Consider the following 14785-nt stretch of genomic DNA (forward strand, 5'->3'; position numbering starts at 1 on the left):
TCGGAACACTCCCCATACGACTACAAAGGAAACACCTGCTATGCTGTTTCTACACCGAAAGCTTCGCACCCGTCTGGATCTGCTGAAACCAAGTGTGGCAGCGCCGCGGTGGTGGATCAGGCACACGATGCCCAGCGACGATACAGAGCGGCGCACTCAAAAGCCAGGACATTCAGCATCGGCGATCCAGTCCTTGTTAGGGACTACCGGAAGGGAAAAGAAAAGTGGATGGCTGGGACTGTTACAGCACAAGGAGGTCCGGTGTCGTACCAAGTCAATGTAGGACCGACACAACGGTGGAATCGGCATGCAGACCAGATGGTGGCCTGTCACCCCAACATCGTCCAGTCTACAACTGACATACAATCTGCAACCATCACTAACAGTCTGCCAGCTCTGCCAGTCTCAGGTAACCTGACCCTAGCCAGATGAATTTCGTTCCGCTTAGCTCCGCCTAGCTTCACTCACATCCATCTGGGACCTCTTCCATTGAGAGTGATTTCTGCAACCGATTTTATGGTACAGCCAATCAGGACGCAGGGCGGGAGTTTCATAGATGTGACATAGCGTAGAAGCGACTGTGAGACTGTGAGCGTCACGGGTTGGCTTCGATGTGAGTGGTTGAAGTAGCACTTCAATAGATGACGGACAAGTGGCTTATTCAATCATATGCAAGCATTTTTTGATTAGGCCCAGCCTTCTGAAGCAACACTTCAATGGATCGGTTCCAGATGGATGAGTGGAGCTAGGCGGAGCGAAATTCATCTGGCTAGGGTCAGGTTAAGTCTCAGGTGGAAATCTGGAGATTTCTAGCCCTGTTAGTAAGTTAACCACATCACCATTAGATCAGTCAGACAGCACATACACTGACACCTCAACACCTACGCCACAGCAGACACAAAACAGATACCCCAGTCGAAACTGTAAACCGCCCGACAGACTGACTCTTTAAACAAGGGATGCATGATCGGTACAACTCCTTAGTGAGTGAGTGTTGTCTCAAGAAAAGGGCAGAATAATCCCTTGGCACGCTCGAGGGGACGGGACAGTCTACCCCTAACCTTAGATATGTTTTTTTTGTGTGTGTGTATCTGTTCTGTTCTGTATCTGTAAAAAAAAAAAAAAAAAGTGCACACTGTACTGTTGGTTAAATATGGTATGTTACCCTCTACTGCATGACTTTTTGTTTTTGGGAGAAAATAAAATTAAACCCTATTTTAGGGGAGCTTTGGGGTCCCTGATTATAGATCAACAATAACATTTGACCCTCCCACCCCCCCTAATCAGATATTAGTATGTTGCTTTGAGGCAACACTGTGCGTTAAAGGTAAAGAAATGTCAAGGTTTTCTAGAATAAGTAATATTAGTCAAACAAGGAAACTACACAATGTTATTCATTTTTTTAACAAATTTAATCAATCCAGTGAACAAATAACACATTACAAACACATTGACTATTAGAGAACAACTGGCCAACATTAAAAATAGCCATAATACATCCTATTTATGAGGTGACATCTGGTCCCTCTTCGCCTGCTCGCACTTCAGTCATACACCCTTTCCTAAACAGAGGAATAAGGAAACATAATTTTAACCACTTACATTGATACAAACAGTTACATTTGCTTTTATACACACATACGTACAGTATATGAACATACAATTGAACCCTGAACTTTCAAGTATCTTACGCACCTGATTCAGAGATCTGACTTGTTTATTCTGTGTGGAACTTCAGGAAGCAGATAGATAGATAGATAAATAGATAGATACTTTATTGATCCTCAAGGGGAAATTCAAGAAACAGTAAAGCATAGATGGACATTGCATTTCCGACACATAGCTTTTGGTGTACCATTGCACCCTGGTACCCTGCATCGCCCCTTTTCTCCGGTCATAATGCATTTTCCTCTTCTTCCTCAGTCTCAGACTCGTATTGAGGCTGATTTTCTTCTGAACAAAAGAAAAGGAAGTACATATTAGAAACACACAATTCTGCACTCACCCATATGCATGCACAGACACCCACACACAAGCATGCGCACGCACACACACACGCGCACGCCCATGCGCACACTCACATACACGCGCACACACACACACACACACACACACAAACACACTTTTCCAAATGACCCCTTACTGACCCCTGAGCTAAAAAGTGTCCCTTAAACCTGACTCATTGACGAATTCCTCCTGGTCGTCCTCACTGTCACTCTCAAGCTCACTGTCATCACTGTCATTATTATTTAATAAATATGAATAAATTATTAAATATTAATATTTATATTAATAATATTAATATTTATATTGCATAATATAATACATTGAAATTTTAATTAAAAAAACATTGATTATGTTCATTTAACCATACATAAACATCTCCAGACTTATACATACCAATGCATTATATGGCCGGAATAAATTTGGACTAACTGCACAGTGTTGCCTTGAGGCAACGCAGGAAAAAATACAGTTTTCACATATAAATAAACACAAAATAGGCATCCAAATAAGCTTCTCTGGATACTCATGCACATCCACATATTTTTGGTGTTATGTTATTCAATTTAAATATGATAAAAGGTGAAAATATTCTTACCAATTTGTGCCTTGTGTCCCATGCGGCTTGACTTCCTGAAAGGACTGCTCCTCCCCCAAATAAAAGCTCACACCCACTTCAAATCATCATTTTATTGGACAGAGAGGTGTCTAGTGTTACTACATGAAAAAAATCTGACATATTCTTTTAAAGGGCCAGTGTGGGGATTAAAAATGTATTTTGTTGCCTCAAAGCCACGGTATGCAGTAGAGGGTAGGTTCTGTGTTGGTGCTATTATGAGTTACTCACTACATTGAAATGACTAGTTATGGAATAAGGGGGGAGGAGTTGTGATGTATTGGTAATAGCCTACTATGGTTTATCACACCACACCAGTAGGGGACGCTATGCTACCTACGATTGTATTGATGTATGCATCAGTTAATAAAAACCAGTGTGGAATAATACCAGAGAATGTCTAATAGGAAGAGAATTGGCACTGTCTGTTTACTTCCGGTTTCTGGACTGGTTGCAGTTCCTCCTCAGATTCCACTTGAGGGCGCTCGCAGGCGAGTGCAGAATGCATGGAGGTCTATGGAGCTTTACCCCTCAATATCCTTTTCTCTGGATATAATTTTTTGAGTAGTAATTTGAATGTTGCATTCGCTAGGAGAGGCAAAGAAAATACACACTGTTGATTGTTATATTTTTTGAAGTCACGTAAGTCTTCTAAAAAGCCTTTCAACTATGCCGATGACGTCATTCATTAGCACAATGCTAGCGTGATATGGGCAACAACGACCCAACCTGTAAGAAATGAAAAGGACATAACTACTCGTTCATTCAACTTTAGATCTAAAATATATATTGAACTTGCATAAACCACAATAAATTCTACGATTCTTCCACGACAAGCAGGTGAAAGAGATACATTTAGCCGTCTAGCTCCATAGATCCCCATTCAACCTGCACTCGCCTGCGATCACCCCCAGTGGAATTCTAATGGAACTGCAACCAACTTCGATGCAATGGGGCTTAATAGGAAGTGCCAAGGCTCTCCGTAGACGGGCTCTGATAATACCTAACGTGGTCGGTCGTCACTCCAAGAGCTCAGCATACTATTGAAGTGTATTGCATAGAATTATAGGCAAGCCATAACAAGATTCATTAAATTAATTCAGTTTAAGTGCATGTCAACTTCAAATTGCAATTGTAACACAGTTTAAAGGCTGCTGATGTGTGGATGCAATTCATAACGTTTTCTACATAGTTAAAATAAAGGTTCGTACTTCTCCTTGGGACAAGCACTTTTGAGTTTTGGAAAACACTTTTCCATTTACATCGGGATTTTGCAAACATTCAGTGTCAGAGTCAATAAAATGAGACATTCAACGAAATTGACAAGCAGCTGTAAGTAGGCTAAGCATGCTAAATTCAGCATCCAAACAGTATTCTAACGTTAGCTTTGAGATCCTACTGCTTGTCTTGATTGCATAACTTAACTTAGTTTAGTCTCTTCAATGAAGCCTACTATGTTGTGATAAGATCTTAGCAGAGTTAACTTCAATGCAGCAGTTTTGAACAAATTTGCACAGCATGGTCACGATGCTAAGCAGATTTAATAGCAATTTAGCCAGACATCTTCTATGCAATGCTTCTATGTGGCAACAACAATCCTTCAACAATCGTGAATATTTTGTAAATTTTGTTATATAAATTAAATTAAACATAGAATATTTATGTGTGGCGGCCGATGTTTATTTTGTGGCGCCCCGCCACAGATTAGTCAATGTATGGGAAACACTGAACTTACTAGTGTCCTGACTTCACACATCTACAGTACACTGGAACACACACACACACACACACACTAGAGATGCGCGGTTCGCGGTTAAAGCCGCTGACTCCGCGGTTTAACCGCGGATCGGCCGGTTGACACACAGAAATATAATAATTTAATTAAATTCGGGTGGGTGCTGGTTGAACCAATCAAATGAAAAAAATATAGCCTGTGCATTGTTAAATTGTGTTACCTACATCCGAAAAAAACGAGCACACTTTGAAATAGTCACATTTTCCTCAAGCAGTAATTTGACCTAGTTGCTTCTATGCATGCTGCTTTAATAGGCCTAGGCTACAGAGATGGTGTTGCGGAATTGGTGTATTCCGATGTTTCACTGACCAACCCCTCTCACGCATGCACGCACACACACACTAAAGGTAACAGAAAGTGTAAATGAAGTAGCCTATCGTAGCCTACCAGCATTTTTCATCTCCAGTGTGCAATAAGAAAGTAGAATAGGCTACAGTGCAAGTTGACCGATGATTCATCTCCCATGTTGCGTCTCGTTGCAGAGCCTTGGTAGGCCACTAAGCAAATCTGCAACCTATGAGCCCAGCTGCCAGTATTGGAGGAGGCCTAAACATCTCGTAGATGAGACTGCCTGGGTTATTTTGTTTAGATATTATATATAAAACATAGTCATTGTAGCCTACCATTCAGGGAATAGGCATTTAAAAGAGAGACAGATTATGGAGTGATATGACTCAGAAATGACATCGGGCAATGGCAGTGCGAGATGTTCAGAACGTAAGAGTTAACTTCTTAAGTTAAGCTCAATAGCATCCACAACGGAAAAATAAGGTAAGAAAAATAGTCGGAAAACTTAGATGTGTAAGTCAAGCAAGCAAGTTTGGCGGTTGTTACTAAAAATGTGAACATGCACGTTGCACTGTTGTACGGTGGACTTTCGGAATGAATAGAGTCGGCGTTTCTTTAATATCGAGGTGCCATAGTTTATCCGATCGGCCTGGTGGTATAAAATGAATTGCGCTGTCTGTCTGAAAAAGACGCGCTCTCTTCCCATGCAGTCATGTTTAATCTCGTCATGGCAAAAATATTTTTTTTTCTTCATGTGTGGCCCTAATACTCATCGTAATAGGCCTTTATCACGGCAGCCGAAGTAGGAAGTGAACAGCCCTGCTCCTGTGTGAGTACAGGTGTTTCTAATTAAGTGTCAGATTCAGCCACAGTTACTTCAACCAGAGGCCTCGTTAATGTTTTTAGGAACACCTGTGGTTTGCCTGCCAACAGGAAACTGAACAGCCCTGCTTCAGCTGCCGTGATAAAGGCCTAATACCTTCCTTCTTTGAAATGTAAACCTGCACCTTGGTTTTCAACGGCTGGTATGCAAATGTAATCTAATCACTACATAGTCTGCATAACATGGGCCTCTGTTTCAAAATTCTCAAAGACTATGCAGGTAGACACAACTAGCTCTATCCCACAAAGAAAGCAACTTTAATACAAGATTAACCATCATCATTTACAGTAGGTTGCCCATAATGAATATTATTCAGTGATTACATGATGTATAAGGCTAGAAAGCCCGGTCAGATGCCTGGTCCATCGTACCTAATCAGTGTTTGGAATAACGCCGTTTAAAAGAACGGCGTTAGGTAACGACGTTATTTTTTCAGTAACGGGGTAATCTAATTCATTACTTTTCCCGTCGTTACAATGCCGTTTATGTTACTGGGCGTTAAATGCTGTGTGTTACTATGCATTGATTGAATAAACTGTGTAATCCGAACGCACCCCTGGCTCACAGCTAGTAAGGAGGTGGGTTAATAACGACGTAAGCGATTATGATTGGTATAAGGCAGAGTCATGTTTCATGATAGCCAATCAGAGCCAGTGTTTTTACACACTTGCCAGCACACGCGACACACACACGCAACAGCTAAAATAGAGATTCGAAACATATACGCAATACATTATGTGAAAAGAGAAAAATCTCCCCTAGAGGGAAAGCCTACTGGAACAGTATATTTTCAGACTTCTGTTGGCAAACAGCCTGGTTGTTACCTCACAAATATGCACCTTTTGCAATACAGAGCCAGAATCTTTGTCTCATGTGTTTTTCAGTTGCACGCACTCAGTTTTGGACTGGTTTGGAGAGGTATATATTAAACTAGATGTACCGCATAGCGGTACAAAATATGACCGCCGCTCAGTCCTGTACATCCATTCCGCGAAAATAAATCATATTAATCAATTTGTCTCCATCTTCTACTCCATCCCCCAATCTTGAAACTTTTGTGTATGCTTGTTTGGAATGTGTGTTTGCACACATTCCGCACACAAAGTAGCCTACTAGCGCTGCAAAGGTGAATAGATTTGTTTCTGGGCCAAAAAATTTGTAGCATTGTTATAAAACCTTTAAAATCTCTAAACAATCACAAGTAGGGAAGTTCATCACAGTCCATCCATTGCAACTGGACTGATGAAAGGTACACCTGTAGGCTACATTGTATTTGGGAAAAGCAGAAGGTAGCAGCATAATGTATTTATTTATTTATTATTATTAAACAAAACAATCCCTGTCAGTTCCATGCAGTTTTCAACAGCTATCAAGAAGAGAGGTCATGTCATGGATTTTTGTGAATGTTTCTTCTTCTACATATGCATAAGTTTAGTCATCTAGTTCAAATGATATTCAGCTTTATTGTCAATGCACAAATTAAATACCAGTAGTCTAGAACAAAATGCCGTTTTACCCAGTGGTGCAAATAACTGACATGTCCAAAAGGGCCTTCAATGCGTTGCGAGACTGTTCATACACATTTTAACGGGCAAAGTTGAAGAGCTACTGTCCGTTATTGTTTGTGCAAATAATATGCTGATTCATGTTCCCTTGCATTTTGCAACTATGAGGTCCATGGTTAAGCTCAATATTTTGACGCAATCTTTTGATTTTCACCCAGCCTAGTCCATGGTAGGCGTCCGATAAAAATATTGTTTAATTTTGCGATTGAGATATCCACGCACTGGGGCGTGTTCGCCCCCCGGTTTCAGAGCTATTCTAAATGCAAAAATGCATAGAGGGAGTTATGACAAAACCGTGACTGTTAAACTATAAGCTATATAAGGTAGGCCCTATGCTAGGCCTATTACACAACACTTGTCACTAGGCTATGCTGGCGACCCAAATAAAATCTCCTTTGGAACCAATGGCTTACACCTTACAGTATCAAGCTGCCACCTCTTGGCGAAAAGTTAATAGTTTTGCATATCAGTAATACATTTCACGTAGCTGTGTTTATCACGGAAAGGGCGAATGAAGTGGACACTTCTAAATGGAACCACTGTACAGTAGCTCAAGGTCTGTGGCTAAAGCAGCCATAATGAAAGCGTTATCATTGTTTGGATACTTCACACACACGTGTTTTTTAATCGCATAGACTACAACTACCAAGCTGGAATCAAAGCACATCGACTCCCCTCTCACACCCTAAACACGCACTTCGAACAAACAAAAAGCACCTCAGTCTCTCGGAATAGCCATAGGCAAAACTGTATCTGACCGGTGTAACATTGGTACTAAATCATCCATCGCAAAGAATGATTTTTGTAGCACGTGCAACAAATATGTGTAGGTACAGCCCTGCCCTGAATACATCTCAACGTGCGCTCTAAAACATCTGGTTTAAATGGAGATGTAGATCATCACGGGTGCGTTAATAAATCTACATTGCGGCGAGTTGACACAAATTATTCACTTTGACGAATTTATGTAGTTTCAGTTACTTTACTTTGAGCCATGCTCTTCCTTACTTTAATCCCCTTTGAAAATAGAGAATTGAACTATGGGTGTTTGGGAATGAACGTTGACTAAGATGCTTTTTGAGACTTTTAGCAGAAATGTCCCAGCCCGGAGTTTAGGATGCATCATAGGTTATCTTTCAGGTAGCATATATTTTCCATTAGAAAACCATCACTTAGCGAACGTGTTGTGGCTAACTCACTTAGCTCCTGTTAGTAGCCTAGGTTATGGTCATAAGCAAATGAGATGACAGTCGAAAGATACAATTAGTGTTGTTATCAATGGTAGCCTATCTTGGTAGCCTATAACCGCATTTATGGTTTTCTACAAATACATCAATAATCAAATTGGCCTCCATCACTCAACCATGCTAACGGTAACATTATTTTACCTACGTTCTGCTATTGATAGGATTAACGTAGCCTACCAGCAGTAAAAAACAAGCATGTCCGATAAACATTCTCAGATTTATTTCGGCTTCAAGAAGAAATGGGAATTACATGTCATGCAGAAATCATCCTACCCTTATTAGACGTTCTCTGCGGTAAACTACACAGTCTTGTCCTTGTGGGAAGCATGCCAACCCACTTTAGATTAACTTCCAACAAAATTACGTCTCACTGCAACGATGCGCCATCTGGTGGACAAACGACTACGTGACGCCAATACTGGAAATGCAGCCAAATTATTATGATGAATATTTGGCTTTCCTTTAATCCTACTGAATTTGTAATTATGTATCGGCCGTTGTAATTGCCGATACTGATGTATGTGCGTTCCTGTGTGTGTGTGTGCGTGTGTATATGTGTGCACCACCATCTACAGGCCAATGAGTGTACAGTCACTAAATGTACACATAACTTAATTTTTTTAGACCCCCCCATGGATGAAATTCTACGAAACTTGGCATACCCCCAGAGAATGTCAGGTTAATTATACACATAAAATTTGGTGCAGTTCTGAACATCTTAACTGAAGAGAGGGGCGATTAAAGCAGAATGATATTGCATTTTCATTTTTTACCGGGGGGGTGCAAATCACAAATGAGTGATTATGGCCTAGGTTGATGTGGGCCCTTGAGACCAACATACCATAAAAATGTCTTCATCCTCGGTGCCACGGTTCAGGTAGTTATTTAGGAAAAACTGCATTTTTTGGGTTTCAGGGGGCCCAGCGCGGAGGGGGAGTGGCCCCCGGGGACCAAACGAAATTTTTCCGTAAAAGTCTAGTGGGGCAAATCCCTATATGACCGCTTCGCTAACTTCGCTAGCGGCGGTCATAATAAATTGAATGAAAATATTGAAATAACATAGAATGTTATCTTAGTGGGGGGCCTTAAGCACATTTTCGCGCAAATTCATCTAAAAGCGCCAAATTTTGCACAGATGTAGCTTAGGTAATACTGAAATGATTTAGCTAGGGCGCCGGAGACAGCGACCCTTGGGGCCAAGATGGCGGCCAAATCCAATATGGCCGCTGCGCGAAAAGGGTTCTGGCTATAACTTTTGAACTACATGAGTTACAAATACAAACTTGATATCTTTTTCAGCTTAATTGATCATGGTGAATACATTGGAATGTTAATATTTATGACCCGGTGCATCTGGACCACTTATTCCTCCAATTCTAATATGGCCGCTGTCCAAAAAAGCAGTTTCGGCTGTAGTATGGGGCCTTACACCCCATTGTTTGTGCAAATTAATCTACAAGCAACAAATTTGCCACGGATGCAGCTGAGGGAATAATGAAATGATTTAGCCAGGCCGCCCAAGCCAGTGGTCCCTGAGACCAACATGGCAGCCAAATCCAAAATGGTTGTCGCCTGAAAGAGATTCGGCTATAGCTTTGGAGCCAGATGCGATACAAATACAAACTTGATGTCTATTTTACCTTTTTTGATGATGGGAAACCCATAGGAATACTTACATGATTATGATTGGGTTTATCAGGACCCCCCAAATTCCCTAAATTCAATATGGCTGCTGTCCGAAAAAGGGTTTTGGCTTCAAATTTTGAACCAAATGCGCTACAAATGAGGATGTTGTGTCTATTTTTAGTTTATTGACCACAGGAAGTCCATTGGCATATTTTATATGTATGCTTGTGTAAGTCTGGAACCTGTATTCTTTTCAAGACTTTGGTTGAAAATCTTTTTTTACCACAACTTTGAAGGTTATTCTTAATGTGGATTAATTTCCTTATAAAAGTGAAATGCTTTCAATGTACCACAGGTGAATACATTTTGAAATGTAATCATATAAGAAGGAATAAGACACAATTATTATTGCAAGGCAATATGTATAATATGTCAAATTGTTAAAAAGAATAATGTAGTCAATTTGTCCAAAACTCTTCAAAGGTTTGCTTAGCATATCAAAAAAACAGCAATAACATAAAAACAACAACAGTGAATTATCATGGTCTCTCTCATTAATTTTTGCCTGAAGAAGACCCAGCAGGGTCGAAACGTTGCCTGTTGTGCATTAAATATATGGGAGTCAAAAGCAGTGTTGCGGACATTATATTTTTTCAATTGAGTAAGTTTTAATTTGTCCTGCACCTGCCAGAAGGTGGGATGTGCACACAATAACTGTTTGCTCTCTCATGAATTCTCATTCTCATGGTCTCTCTCACAATTGTAGTCATAAGAACAAAACACTTATGGAAAAAAGTACACCTGGTTAGGAAGGAAGTTGGTAGGAAAGGAAGTAGTTGGCTAAACACTGTTGTTGGTCATCTTCTGAGACCACAGGTGACCACTACATGGACCCATTACAATTTGCATACCGTCCAGAGGTGGGTGTGGAGGATGCCTTAATCTACTTGCTTCATAGAACACACTCTCACCTGGACAGGGGCTGGTAGTATTGTGAGGATCATGTTCTTTGATTTCTCAAGTGCTTTTAACACCATACAGCCTATGCTGCCACGTGACAAGCTTTGAAGGATGCAAGTAGACACCTCCACAACTTCATGGATTACTGATTACCTGACTGACAGAGCACAGGTTGTGAGAATGAAAGGGTGTGTGTCTGAACAGGTAGTCAGTCGCATAGGAGCACCACAAGGGACTGTGTTGTCTCCTTTTCTTTTCACACTGTACACCTCAGACTAGTGATGGGGACGAGACCGCCTATGCCGAGTCTGAGTCAAGACCGAGTCTTTGAAGGGTCGAGACCGAGTCAAGACCGAGTCTGTTGGTTTCCATATACAGTCGAGTCCGAGTCAAGACCGAGTCTTTGAGGAAGCAAGTCCGAGTCGAGACCGAGTCCTTTAGGAGTCGAGACCGAGTCGAGACCAAGACCATAAAAACATGTCAGTTTTCAAATTCATAATTTAATATCACCCCAGTTAAAAATCAACCATTAGGCCTACAGACTAAGCTAGATTGGGAATTGTTTAGACGAGCAGTCTTAACGTCTTAATATGGACTATGCTGACCTACAGACACTCACCGGCAGCAGAGCCATAGAGATAAATAAACGGTTCTGACGGCAGTATCTTTGCATTGCTCCATGGGATGTCATTTTTAAATAATGCCGGTCAACATTGCATTTTATTATTATTGTTGTTATGTGTTGTGTGTTTTTTTATATGAACATAAAAAATGCGTTGGTCTCGAGGACTCGGTCTAAAATTACGAGTCTTTCTCCTCCCACTGTGGTCCGAGACCGAGTCAAGACCGAGTCTTTGAAGGAACGAGTCCGAGACGAGACCGAGAAAGCAGAAATTGGTCTCGAGACCGGACTCGAGTACTACATCACTACCTCAGACTTCCAGTACAACTCTGAGTCATGTCACCTGCAGAAGTTCTCAGACAGTTCACAGACTGCAGTTGTGGGGTGTGTCAGTGATGGTGAGGAGACGGAGTACAGGCAACTGGTGGACCACTTTGTGACATGGTGCAGAAACAGCCACCTTGTCTTGAATGTGGCTAAGACAAGGGAAATGGTGGTGGACTTTCGTAGGGCCAGGCCTGAGCTAAATACCATTTCAATACTGGGTGAGGAAGTTGTTGAGAACTACAAATATGTGCGTGTTCTTATAGACAATAAACTGGATTGGAGGTACAACACTGAGGCTGTATACATACGTATATATACTCTTTTGATCCCGTGAGGGAAATTTGACTCTGCATTTAACCCAATCCGTGAATTAGTGAAACACACTCAGCACAAAGTGAACACACAGTGAGGTGAAGCACACATTTATCCCGACGCAGTGAGCTGCCTGCTACAGTGGCACTCGGGGAGCAGTGAGGGGTTAGGTGCCTTGCTCAAGGGCACTTCAGTTGTTCCTACTGGTCGGTGTTTGAACTGGCAACCCTCCGGTTATAAGTCCGAAGTGCTATCCAGTAGGCCACGGCTGCCCCAAAGAAGGGTCAGAGCAGACTCTTATTTTTTGAGAAAGCTTAGGTCATTTAATGTGTGGTCATGGTAAAAAAATAGTTTTCATCTGTAGCTTATTCGGTTCAAAAGTTGTAGTCAAAACCCTTTTTCGGACAGTCACCAGATTGCATTTGGGGACTTTGAGGGTCCACATATACCCAATCATAAATATATATATATATATATATTGTGTTTCCCATAGCCAGAAAAGGTGAAATATTTATTAATTTTACATTTGTATCTCATCTGGGTCAAAATATGCAGCCTACAGTAATCCCTTTTCAGGTGGCGGCCATATTGGATTTGGCAGCCATCTTGGTCCCAGGGGCCACTGACTCCGGCATCCTCGCTAAATAATTTCAGTATGCCCTCAGCTGCATCCATGCCAAATTTTGTGCTTGTAGATTAATTGGCGCAAACAATGGGGAATAACTACAAAACTGCTTTTTTGGACAGGGGCCATATTGGAATTGGAGGATTAAGCTGTCCAGATATACTGGGTCATAAATATAAACATTCCTATGTGTTTCCCATGATCAATTAAGTTGAAAAAGACATCAAGTTTGTATTTGTAGCTCATGTGGTTAAAAGCTAGTCGAAACCCTTTTCGGGCAGCGGCCATATTGGATTGGCTGCCATCTTGGCCCCGAGGGTCTGTGGCTCCGGCGCCCTAGCTAAATCATTTCAGTATAACTTGAGCTACATCTGTGCCAAATTTGGCGCTTTTAGAAGAAATTGCGCGAAACGACCTATTTATGTGCTTAAGGCCCCCCACTATCTTGTACTTTAAGCACTCTGACCCTGATATTGATTTTATTTTAAACTTGTTTATTTTATTAGGGAAATTCCATATTCATAAATGCAGATGCATTAAAAAGCCCCCAAATCTGGAAGCTTTTATTTGTGAACTCAATATATACATGCAAATTTTAGCATTAATTATTTGTAAAAAAGTGAGAAAACAATAAAGATTTACTGAAACCTTTTTAAAGAGGAATAGTGATTGCTTTTTTATGTATTTAGTTTTTTTTGGCTTATTTCTTTATCATTATTTTGTTTTAATGTCTCATTCTTGTATATTTTTGTATTTTCTGTTGAGCATTCTTATGTTTACTCACTACTGTATGTAACTGTGTTAATTTACCTTTGTACTTCACTTTGTTTCAATAAAACGGAGTTGGAAAAACAAAAACAAAAAACAGAAAAAAAAAATAGAGATTCGACGAAACAGCAGAGGTCGGGAGCAATCCGATGAAAAGTTGGCATTTTCAAGGTGGAAATATAAGCACTACTTCAAATTCATTGTGGTCAAAGGCAAAAACGTGCATGTAATGTGTACATTATGTCCAGGAGCGAAGACTTTGTCGACATCCGTTGTAAGCAACTCTAATTTAATGAAGCATCTCACACACGCATCTAAAGCTAGTGGCCAAAAACACCGATATCTCCACCACAGATGATAGCTCGCCATCCAATAGCAAAGAAGGACTCGGAACAAAGTCCTCCAAGCAGCAAAAGCTAGAACAAGTAGTGAGTAACTATAACTAATTACTTTTTTAAAGTAACATTCCCAACACTGTACCTATAATAGATATGCTCTAGTAATCAAAATGCTTTTATGCTATACTGTTCTTTGCTGTGCAGACAAACCCATAGTGTGCCTCTATTAAATTAGAGTCAGTAGTGTTCTATCAAGCAGTGTATATATTAATCTTAGCCCCACCCATTTCCCTTGTCAAAAGCCTGAAGATTGCATCACAGACAGACTATAAAAAAAATGCCATTCAGAGGAGGCCTGTGTGTGAGAACACTTTCACTTTGCCTTGACAGCGGAGTGACAGTATCATCTACTTGGACAGTGACACTTAGAGAGGTTTGTAATTTTAAGAGATGCAAGTTGCTGATTAGTGTGCATGCTAACTTCAATAACCTGTCAGTTCTCATTTATACATTATAACAATTATAATTTTTTTTTTAAATTGAATGCTGTTGGTACAAGAATGTAAGAAATTAAAATCACAATGATGTTTTGTATCCATAACCATAACCATAATTGCATTTACATGAATGATGAATAATGAATTGATGGGATTACCAACTCACCAATTGTGTTATTTGTCAGGCTGACAATGACAACCTACAATGTGGCAGTAACCACAGGGTCCATGAGACATGCTGGCACAACTGGCTATGTCTACATCACCCTGGTTGGCACAAAGGGAGAGAGCAAGAAAATCAGACTGAGCAGC

General features: G+C 40.7%; 1 protein-coding gene and 1 long non-coding RNA gene across 2 annotated transcripts in view; one reads left to right on the forward strand and one right to left on the reverse strand.

Annotated features, from left to right (window-relative positions):
- The window catches only part of LOC143133959 (hydroperoxide isomerase ALOXE3-like), a 58001-nt gene that overhangs the window by 14603 nt on the left and 28613 nt on the right, over positions 1-14785 (forward strand). The gene's annotated exons all lie outside the window — the stretch shown is intronic.
- LOC143135085 (uncharacterized) lies at positions 1327-2679 on the reverse strand. Its single transcript, XR_012988790.1, has 3 exons — positions 2603-2679; positions 1696-1953; positions 1327-1562 (listed from the first exon to the last, which is right to left on the reverse strand). It is a non-coding gene; the product is annotated as an uncharacterized LOC143135085 (long non-coding RNA).

This window comes from Alosa pseudoharengus, unplaced genomic scaffold, assembly GCF_046254945.1.
Source record: "Alosa pseudoharengus isolate Yale_2024_CS ecotype anadromous, Long Island Sound unplaced genomic scaffold, YU_APseudo_1.1 YU_APseudo_1.1_scf_2, whole genome shotgun sequence".
Lineage (NCBI taxonomy): Eukaryota > Metazoa > Chordata > Actinopteri > Clupeiformes > Clupeidae > Alosa > Alosa pseudoharengus.